Source organism: Tachypleus tridentatus, chromosome 1 (genome assembly GCF_004210375.1).
Source record: "Tachypleus tridentatus isolate NWPU-2018 chromosome 1, ASM421037v1, whole genome shotgun sequence".
Taxonomy (NCBI): Eukaryota; Metazoa; Arthropoda; class Merostomata; order Xiphosura; family Limulidae; genus Tachypleus; species Tachypleus tridentatus.
In genome coordinates this window covers 75196022-75206264 of record NC_134825.1, presented here as the reverse complement: position 1 = coordinate 75206264, position 10243 = coordinate 75196022, and the positions used below count along the sequence as shown (strand labels likewise).

Genomic DNA, 10243 nt, shown 5'->3' with positions numbered 1-10243 from the left:
ATTACGGTGTCGCAAAACAAGTTTAGGTTTTATACATAAAGATTAAAATAGATCGGCCTTTTGTTAGCTTCACTTTGCATGTTATTCTTAGATAATCAAAAAGAAGCAAACATTGAAGAATATCCACAGGACTGGTATAGAACAAGTTAGGTATAAATGTATAAACGGTGAGAGGCGTGGGTTATGGCGTATAAAAAATTTGCGAAATACATTTGCAAACTAATACAATAACAAGCGCTACAAGCTGACCGTAATCTGAGGGTCACTGGTTCGAATCCCCGTCGCACCAAACATGCTCGTACTTTCAGACTTGGGGGCGTTATAATGTGATGGTCAATCCCACTATTCTTTGGCGGTGGGTGGTGATGACTAGCTGCCTTCCCTCTAGTCTTACACTGCTACATTAGAGACGGCTAGCGCAGATAAGCCTCCTGTAGCTTTGCGCGAAATTAATAATCAAAACGAAATACAAGCTGACCTTTAATCACAATAAATATTATTTAATCGTAAGCATTCTGTATTTTTATTAAAGTGCTCATTTCAACGATGTACCCAAAACGAAATAATAAATGGCAGACAGCAGTGCGAAACATCTTTTCAGTGATGTAAATCACGTATATTGAATATATATTAATATTAGGTAATTACAACAATCGTTCTAATTGTCAAGTGGATAAATGAGCTCTGATGTGGAATCAAGATTTTTAACTGAAATTCTTATTTGCGTCTGTGATAAGTAAGTAGAGTTTCAATAGATCTTTATTGCTCCACCTCTAGTCTTTTTTATATCATACGTGTGTTCACTCTTATGTTTTACACACCGAAACCAGCTGTAAAAACTGTAGATTTTACGGTTTTTCTACCATCTTTTATCTTTATATCCAAACTTAGTTTGTGCCAGTCCAAATATCATGACAGGAAATTGATTAAATTCATCTATAAAATCTTAAATTATATCCCAAAAAAATATTATACACAAGTTAATGAATGGCTTTATTGTTACTGATTTTTATAAAATATACCTGTCTAAACTTTAACAAGTTTTTGGAAGATGGCGCACCATTTTGCCTTCCAGTTTTAATTTGTAACATAAATACGAATAGGCCGTTACCTCAAAAGGACTGTAAAATAAACATTCAATCCGACTGCGATTTAACGTCTGTTTCTTACAGTATGGACAGAGAACTATCCGATACTTTACTGGTATGGACCACAATGTTTTTATTTTCCGTGGCCAGGTGGTTAGGGCGCTCGACTCGTAGTCTGAGGGTTAAAATCCTCGGCACACCAAACATGCTCGCTCCTTTAGCTGTGAGGACGCTATAAAGTGATGGTGAATCCCACTATTCGTTGACAGAAGAGTAGCCCAAGAGTTAGTGGCGGGTGTTATTGACTAGCTATCTTGCCTTTAGTATATAACTTCAGAATTAGGGACGACTAGCGCAGATAGCCCACAAACAGATTTGCGAAAATTCAACAAACTGTCTCAACTCTTCAAATTTAAATTTAATAACTATCACGTCGATAAAAGCTTGTATTATCTTTTAATTAGCGCCATAATTAACATCTAGTCTATTGAACTATATTTAATTTTTTAACTATGTTTACCTTACTATTTCAGTGTAGTGTGTCTGTGTTCGTGTCATTGAGCATGCTCTACAAACTTATGCTGATTAAGTTTTATAATAAGATGTCCAGTATACGGGGAATAGTTGTTTTGTTGTGGTTTATTTTTTTCCCAAGGAGTCCCTCAGTGCGTGTTGTGCGAAGTGGACAATAAATGCATCGTCACAGAAACAGTTATCTTCGTTTATCAGTGTATAACTTCTTGTTCTCTTGCCGTTTGGGATAAAGAAAGTTTGATACAAAAATAAAGTCATGCCCGCGGTCTATCTTATCAACCTAAATATCAACATTAGGTTATACAACAAGATGCTGTTATTATTTCTTTTTGGAGAGATGTTAATATTAGACATATGTTCGTCTCGAATTTATATATTTAAAGGAATAGAAGAGTATTTTTAGATACTCGTACGTCTTACATTACATTTCATCATTAATACGTCTGTTAGAAAAAAATTTCATCCTTCATTTTTTTTATTTTTACCATTATAGGAGCGTATTAGTTTATCCTGACATAAAACACATAATATTAAGTCAATTATTCCAAAGGTGCACCTTATTGCCACTAGAGGGCAATGCTTTCTTTATCGCGACAAACAAGCTGTCAGTGCCTAGCAATCGCCTGATCAGATGGGTTGGAATAGTGGCAACGGTTGAACGTATAGAGACCGAGCGGTGTCGTGTGTTGCATTCTCTCTGTACTGTCCAACCGACTTCTGAAAATTTTGAAGTTTAAGCCGTCTTCTGACGACATTACATACAAAGGAAGACATCACTAGCCCGCAACGTTTACTAACTCGAGGTAAGGCCATGGGATTTTGCCACAATTTTATCCTTATCAAGTTATCTGTTGTTCATGCCGTCACTCATTATTTGAAGTGTAAATAAAGTAAGACTTGCAAACTCTTTTTTACTACCGTTTGGATTTTAAATAAATATATATATATATATACGTACATTAATACGGTTTTATAGAACATGCCCGCTAACTTGGACACTAAATCAACTCATTTCTTGTCTTTTATTACTGTTATCTAGTAAACATTCAAGTAGATTTAGAACAAAATCGAATTGTAGTATGGGATTAAATTAATCTTTATTACACTTAATCTAGATTTGTGAGTGAACATACGTTCGGTCAGTGAGAAGTAGTGTTCTACTAAAACGTGGTTCATTTATTGAGTTGTTACAGTGTTAGACTATTATTCACACAAAACAGTTGTACAACTTATTTTACTTCTGCTAAGTTCTAGAGATTTATTGAACAAAAGAGACTTCGGAGACCTTTGGTTCTATTCTCAGTACACATTGAAATATTCTTTTAATATTTTTTTAGTGTCTAAAGCAAAGCAGTAAAACAAGAAACACGCGATTCAGAGCTACGTGTGATCCATGGTTTGATAAATGAGACGTTGTAATTCGTCAGAACATAACCATTACCGAAAATATAAAGGATTTCTTCCTTTGATGATATATTTGACGATTATATTTAAGTCTTAAAACGTTAGAAACATGTTGAGAAGTTTAAATGTTTCTTTTCTAACTGAATCGATTTTGCATTTTACGTATCGTATAACAAAGACAGTTATTAAACACAATCTCACGATTAGTACAGACTTCCACTTTTAACGTAACTACCCTATTCTATGGTAAAAAAACTCGGTGTAAAATAGTTAGTAAAATTCAAGTTTACATCTATTTGCAATAAATACTTTTAGCATAACAGCTGCGAGAGAATGGAGGGCCAAAATGCTAATCATACCATTCGTTTAGCTTCCTGAAGATTTCGTCAAAGAACTTGCTAAACCAAAATCAAATGATGCAAGCGGATAATCATTTTTTTGTTTGTTTGTTTTTATCCTTTTATTGCATCCACTAAATAATTTTGAAGAAAATTATTTTTTTCTTTTCAGTTCGTAAACTTAATATACTGATTGGCTATTAATGGTATTATGTACAGTATACATTGAATTCTAATATGAGGGTAAATTATAGGGATAACTGGATAGCATTTGTACCGTAATGTAAGGTAAACTGCCAAAAAGTAGAAATTAATTCAAAACTGGAACACTCTACACATTAATATTATTTATACTTTTCATAAACTTCGTATCATTCATTTGTAAACGATCATATACATTAAGATAGCAGCAACCTTTTTCCAAAACTGTATAAATAGTTTTTCTTTTGTCAGAATAACAGTTGTGCTCATGCGCTTTATGAAACATAGGCTGTATTTTGATTACATCACGACTAATAATATAATAGTATGTTTAAGTTTTATACAGCGGTGGATAATAGAACAATTTCCTTAAACTGTGTGTTGAAGCTTGACTCTTGTCTTTCTTCTCTATGCAGAATCTGATAATTCTCTGTTGTAAAGAATATTCATATTTATATTATATAATGTTTCCTGTAGCTCGAATTCTACAATATTAAAGATTTATGAACATCAACAACAAGTTAATTATAAGTTATTGCACGTTTTGTGAAGGCATGTCAACGTTAATTGAAGTCAAGGTAAACAAATATGATGATACACCTTCAGAACAACCTCTTCTTGATAGACGCTTATGGGGTTTATCTTTGATAAAATAACTATGCCTTCGCGAGGATATCTTTTGCATAAACAGTGCATATTGGATGAATTTAAATTTAAAAAAATTAACCGAAAATTTGATTAAAGCGCAGCTGTAGGCGACATATAATTAAACCTTGCAAAAATAATTAAACTATTCGATCGGTTCAGGTTTAAGTGAAACTGACGAGAGGTAGTTGGATTGCATGTAATCTCTTTACTTACAAGTGTGATTTCAGAATGATAGATGAATTTGGCAGTGTACTATTCATAGGAATAATGACTTACAACAGTGTAACACTGAAAATATACGAAAATGAGGTGGAACGTTAAAGATTTATATAAATATTTTAACCATTAGTTTCATTATGAAACAGACCAAATCTCGTTTGTTTAATTCTGTGTTATTTTTTAAATCTATCATTTCTTTACGCTAGTATATATTTAGCTAGATAATATATCTGGTAGCTATATAGGTAACCTTTTCCATCATGTTATTTGAAGCGATACCACATACATTGTGTTAAAATGCAAAAGTTATTCTGTTAATGAGATGGATTCATTAAGTATTTGAAAATCATATCTGATGGGTTTTTCTTCTGTTGCTTCGAATAAACGTTTTTTTTTACTCTTTTGAAGCCAAATTAAGATTTTTCGAACAATAAGAAGATTACTTAGCATATAATTAGAGCAAAATTTCGACCAATAATTATAATAATTTTTAAATAGCAGCTAGACATTCTCTTTTATTTCAAGAACTTCCAAGAACTAAGATAATTGTTTCTCTTGTTATTCTTTATTTCCACAGAAACCGGTGAGGACTAGTATAGTCATGTGGCTTAGGTGTTTGACTCGCAATCTGAGGGTTGCGGATTTAAATTAAATCACAGTTCCACCAAAAGTGCTCACCCTTTCAGTCGTGTGGGCGTTATAAGTATAGGTCAATCCCACTATTCGTTGGTAAAAGAGTAATCCAAAAGATGGCGATAGGTGGTAATGACCTTCCCTCTGACCTTGTACTGCTGAATTAGGGACCTAGCGCAGATAGTTCTCGTGTAGCTTTGCGCGAAATTGAAAAACAAACACCCGTGGGCTGTATAAAGGTGATAGTGTTTATTGATAACAGTAAGAACCCAAATGTCACACTGTATAGCACGATGGTTCTCATAAGTAATAATAATAGGAAAGAAATGGATATAGTCGTTATATAAGGTAATGATCTTATTTCTGCTAAATTACAACCTTGAAATGAGATATAGCGATGAAGCAAGTAAAATTCCGTAAACCTTAAGCTAACTTCCTCAGCGTGTAAATCTTTTAATTCCATTAGACCTACAATCCTCAGTTCAGCCATGTAAGAGCTCTATATAAGCTACTTAATCTATTAATGTACAGTAGCATATCTTTTTCTAAATCGTATTATCTGAGGTTAATACGTTATTGATATATTATGATCTCACTTAAGAATGAAACCTGTTAGAAGCTGTTGTGCTTCTTTTATAACAGTCTAAAATGCATTCATTCTGTTTTCGACATAAAGCTGATTTTGAATGTGAAATACGAAATCTCTATTCATAAGTGTTTGTTTTCTAATTTCTAATTTTGTCCTGTATAGTATGTATTATTTCTTAATTTCTTATGTTGTAAAAGTACAGAAAATGGTCATTATTTCCTTCAAACTTTGCTTTTGTGACCTGGATAATGAAATTCAGAAATTAACCTATTTTTTATGTAAAAACAGGCAAATTTGCACATTTGCATTTATATAAGGTCTGAATAAAACAACATATGAATCAAAATTTACATGTATTTATACCACAGTTATACAAAAATGTTTAGAAGTGATTAGTTTCTCGAGATTTGCGACTGTAATGTAAATCACTTTCACGTATCAGCCCCCAAATATAGTCTCTCATCATGTTTTCGTTATATACTCCTTGGTAGAAGCGTTCAAAGTCCAGTATGTCTTGGTAGAAGCGCTCGCCTTGCTCCTCTGAGTATGCTCTCGTGTTTTCCTTGAATTTATCAAGATAAGCGTCAAGGATATGGACTTTAGGGACATCCTGCTGTCTATTTTGCCGTAGTTCTTTACCAGAACCTCAACCAGTTTCACATAATTTTCGACCTTGTGATTACCCAAGAAGCCCCGAACCATTGCGACAAAGCTACCTCAAGCTTTTTTTTCCCTTCCTACTGAGCATTTTGTGGAATTCTGTGCATTTAATGGTCTTTATTTGTAGTTCAACGAAGACACCAGTTTTGACCTTTGCCCCAGACAACTTAGGAAAGATGTCTCAAAGGTACTTGAAGGCTGCAGACTCCTTATCAAGATCTGTAACAAACTGTTTCATAACCTCCAATTTTATGTGCAATGGTGGGAACAACACCTTCTGGAGGTCCACTAGTGGCTCACACTTGACATTGTGCCTTCTCACAGAGAACTCGATCCGTTGTGGTCAGTGCTTCCTGTTGTAGTGCGCTGCGGTGTCCCTGCTGTCCCAAAGGCAAATATAACAGGGAAACTTGGTAAAGCCTCCTTGAAGAACCATCCGGAATGTCACCATTTTAAAGTCTCCGATAACCTCCCAGCCGTACTCGTCATATTTCAAGGTCTAGCAAGGTCTTGACGCTGTTGTATTTCTCTTTGAGGTGCAACGAATGAGCCAAGGGAAGAGACGGATACTTATTCCCCTTATGGAGCAGCACAGCTTTGAGGCTTCTACAACATTCTAGAAAGTTCTTGAAAGTTTGAGAAAATCTCGATCAGCTACTCAGCACTGAATCTACCTGGAATGTTCTGGAAAATGAGTAAATTTGAAAATTTCATTACCTAGGTCACAAAAGCAAACTTTGAAGAGAAGAATGGGTCTTTTCCATTTACTTTAGGCATAAGAAATTGCGAAATAACACGTTTTGCCCAGGAACAAAAAAAAGTAAAAATTTTATTACATAGTGTTATCTACACTAGTTGTCCCTAATTTAGCAGTGTAAAACTACAAGGAAGACAGCTGGTTATCACCACCTTAGCATTATGAAACTTTAACATTACTCATTCAGGTTTTTTTTAGACAAGGTGACCCTCAGGACTCGATATTTGATAACGCCTACAACCTTGGCTGATAAAATATCGTTTTATTTCTGGAAACGTAATCTACAACAGAGATAAAATTTAACTAGTATGTTTTTTCTGAATCTGATGCAATCGTTTGTACACATTTCAGACCTGAATATAGAGAAGGTATAAACAAAACATTTTAGTTAAAAGAAAGTTGTTCAGATTCGTGGAATTTGTGGTCAGTTTTCGTTAATTTTCATAAGATTGGTATTGTGTATACAAACAAGGATGATAAAAATTAGAATTTACACAACATAAGTTTATCATAATTTGTTTATTTTGAAATTCGCGCAAAGCTACACGAGAGCTATACGCGTTGTTCATTCCTAATTTAGCAGCGAAAGACTAGACGGAAGGCAACTAACTAGTCATCATCACTCAGTGCCAACTCTTTGGCTACTCTTCTACCGAAATATATTGGGATTGACCGTAACATAATAACGCTTCCTAGGCTGAAAGGGTAAACGTGTTTGGTGGGAAGGGGATTTGAACCCGCAACCCTCAGATTGCAAGTCAAACGTCCGAACCAACTGGCCATGCCGGGTTATATTCTTAAGAAACCGGAATTTAAAACCACGCAGAAATCCATTTATTTAGGAAATGAATATAGATATAATGACATTACGTCTCGAACTGTAATTTTATTGAAAGTTACGAAATATGGTTGTTCATATTTAAATAATTTGTATAAACGGATAATGATTTTGCGTTAGAAAACTAAAAATGCAGTTTTTTTTAAATGTGAGATTTGCGCATCAATACGTTAAATACAGAAAATACAGAAAAACAACTTGAGCACAGGAAGAAACGTGGTTTTGGGACAACCAAAAAGTTTACAATAATTCAAAATTATCAGCTCCAAACCGCTTGGAAGGCAGAGGGAAGGCAGCTAGTCATCACCACCCACCGCCAACTCTTGGGCTACTCTTGTACCAACGAATATTGGGATTGATCGTCACATTATAACGCCCCCACGGCTGGGAGGGCGAGCATGTTTGGCGCAACGCGGGCGCGAACCCGCGGATTACGAGTCGCACGCCTTACGCGCTTGGCCATGCCAGGCCTGTAAATCTATTTTGACGTAAGGGAATAACAAAGTGTGCTAGCCATATCGAGATATATCATAACTGATCGTGACGAATAAAGACCCCTGATTATTTACTTAACGTGTGATTCCACCATTTACAAAAGTTCCACATCTTCCTCAAACTTATCAATTACACAGTTTCCATATATACGTCCATGGATATTTTTAACTGATATGAGTGTGAGAGTAGATATTAATTATGTAGGCTTAGTAAGATAATGGGTCAAGACATTTCTACATTATGTTGATAACTGTGTCACGTAAGCCTTAACACTAAATACTTTTCCTTCCATGAAGTTCTAAGTCGATTTTCGAAAGTGCTCCTTACTCTTCTGTTTCCGCGAGGTCTGTTAACAGATATCGAATCTGTATAATAGATTGCCTTTCAGAAACAGCTGAGCGAAAAAAATATTTTTTTGAATCTTATTTAATGCTAAAAGTAATTGAAATGCACTTTCGGTTTTCAAGTATGTATCTATTTCTTGTGTTCGTCCAAACTCGTGTGTAACGTCAGTGGCTAATCGATAGGGCCTCACGAATATTATTGAGTTTATTATTTACAAAAATTCTTCAGCTTTATTTTTACATAATTAAAAGGTTTTAAGCCATTCATTATGTTTCGAATATACTTATGTGCCTTTTTTTTTTATTATAAGGGCATTGACTTTTTGCAATTTCCCCCGCCTACAAGAGAGTAGAGTAGTAATTTTGATATCACTTTGGCTCGTGCATGTAGCGATCCTTTAATCATTCAAAATATCTGTTGAGTAGCGCTAGGTAAATCCATTGTTCACTGAAAAAATATCAAATTACATTGCCAAAACGTATCGTTTGCTGTTCACACATAAAGAGTAAGTTACAATTTACTCTTCCGTACAAATTTCCGTTTCCGCTCAATAGTCACTGTGTGAATCTGTTTTCAGCAACATATATTTCGGCTGGTACTACCGAAAAATTGCTGCGTGTGTACAGACAGATATGTTAATAATAAATTACAATTTACTGTTTCGTGTAAACTTTGTTTTCGTTGTACAGTCGCTGGGTTAACCTGTTCCTCAGTAGCAAATATTTCGGTCGGTACTTCTGAAACGTGCTTTTAACTATAATTGAATGTTTATAGCAAATTTGAATGTTAATTCCACTGCTGGTAAAAACATATTTGTCAAACTTTAAATGAGGCGTCAAGAAAGTTATATTACAATCAAAGTAATACTTGTTTTCTTACAATGTGATTAAAGTGCACATTTCAAATACGGACTTAGAGATTTTTATGTTCAATATTTTGACCATTCGACCGTCTACCCTAGGAGTAGTTTACAATTCAAAAGTGATAAACCGTTTTTAATTTAAATCAATGTAAGCACTTCGTCTCCCCATACTTTGCAAAATGCTTGTAAAGAAAAAGCTGAAACAGCGAACGCGAAAACAAATATGCTTGTAACTAGTTATTTCTTTAGTTTAAATGTTAATTGCCTTAGTTGACACTGCACAGTTCAAAAGTTGTAGACTTGTTCTTAGGGTAGTGTTTATACTAAAACGTACTTAAGACCTATGCACAGTTAATTGGTATGAACTTGAACAAGGTTTAAATGATTTTGATGAAATTTTGTAGAATGGACGGCATCTGCCTGTTGTGGAGACGCAAGTGTAGAGAACGACGTTTCGAAAGTTTTCCGCCTTTGAATACTCTGCCTGAACAATCTATCAAAGCTTAAATCATTTGTTCAAAAATAATAAAATAATTTTAAAACGATGTACTTGTTTGTCACTTTTGTTTTGTAACGGCATAAAAACCATAACTGTTCTGCCAGGCTTCAAATATTTCAGTGTTAGATGACTC

General features: G+C 34.5%; 1 protein-coding gene across 2 annotated transcripts in view; it reads left to right on the top strand.

Annotated features, from left to right (window-relative positions):
* The first annotated feature begins 2229 nt into the window (after positions 1-2229).
* The window catches only part of LOC143252677 (protein O-mannosyl-transferase TMTC2-like), a 304308-nt gene continuing 296294 nt past the window's right edge, over positions 2230-10243 (top strand). For both annotated transcript variants that reach the window (XM_076505193.1, XM_076505183.1), the window contains exon 1: positions 2230-2425. The gene's annotated coding sequence lies outside the window, so the exon portion shown is untranslated. The remainder of the gene's footprint in view (positions 2426-10243) is intronic.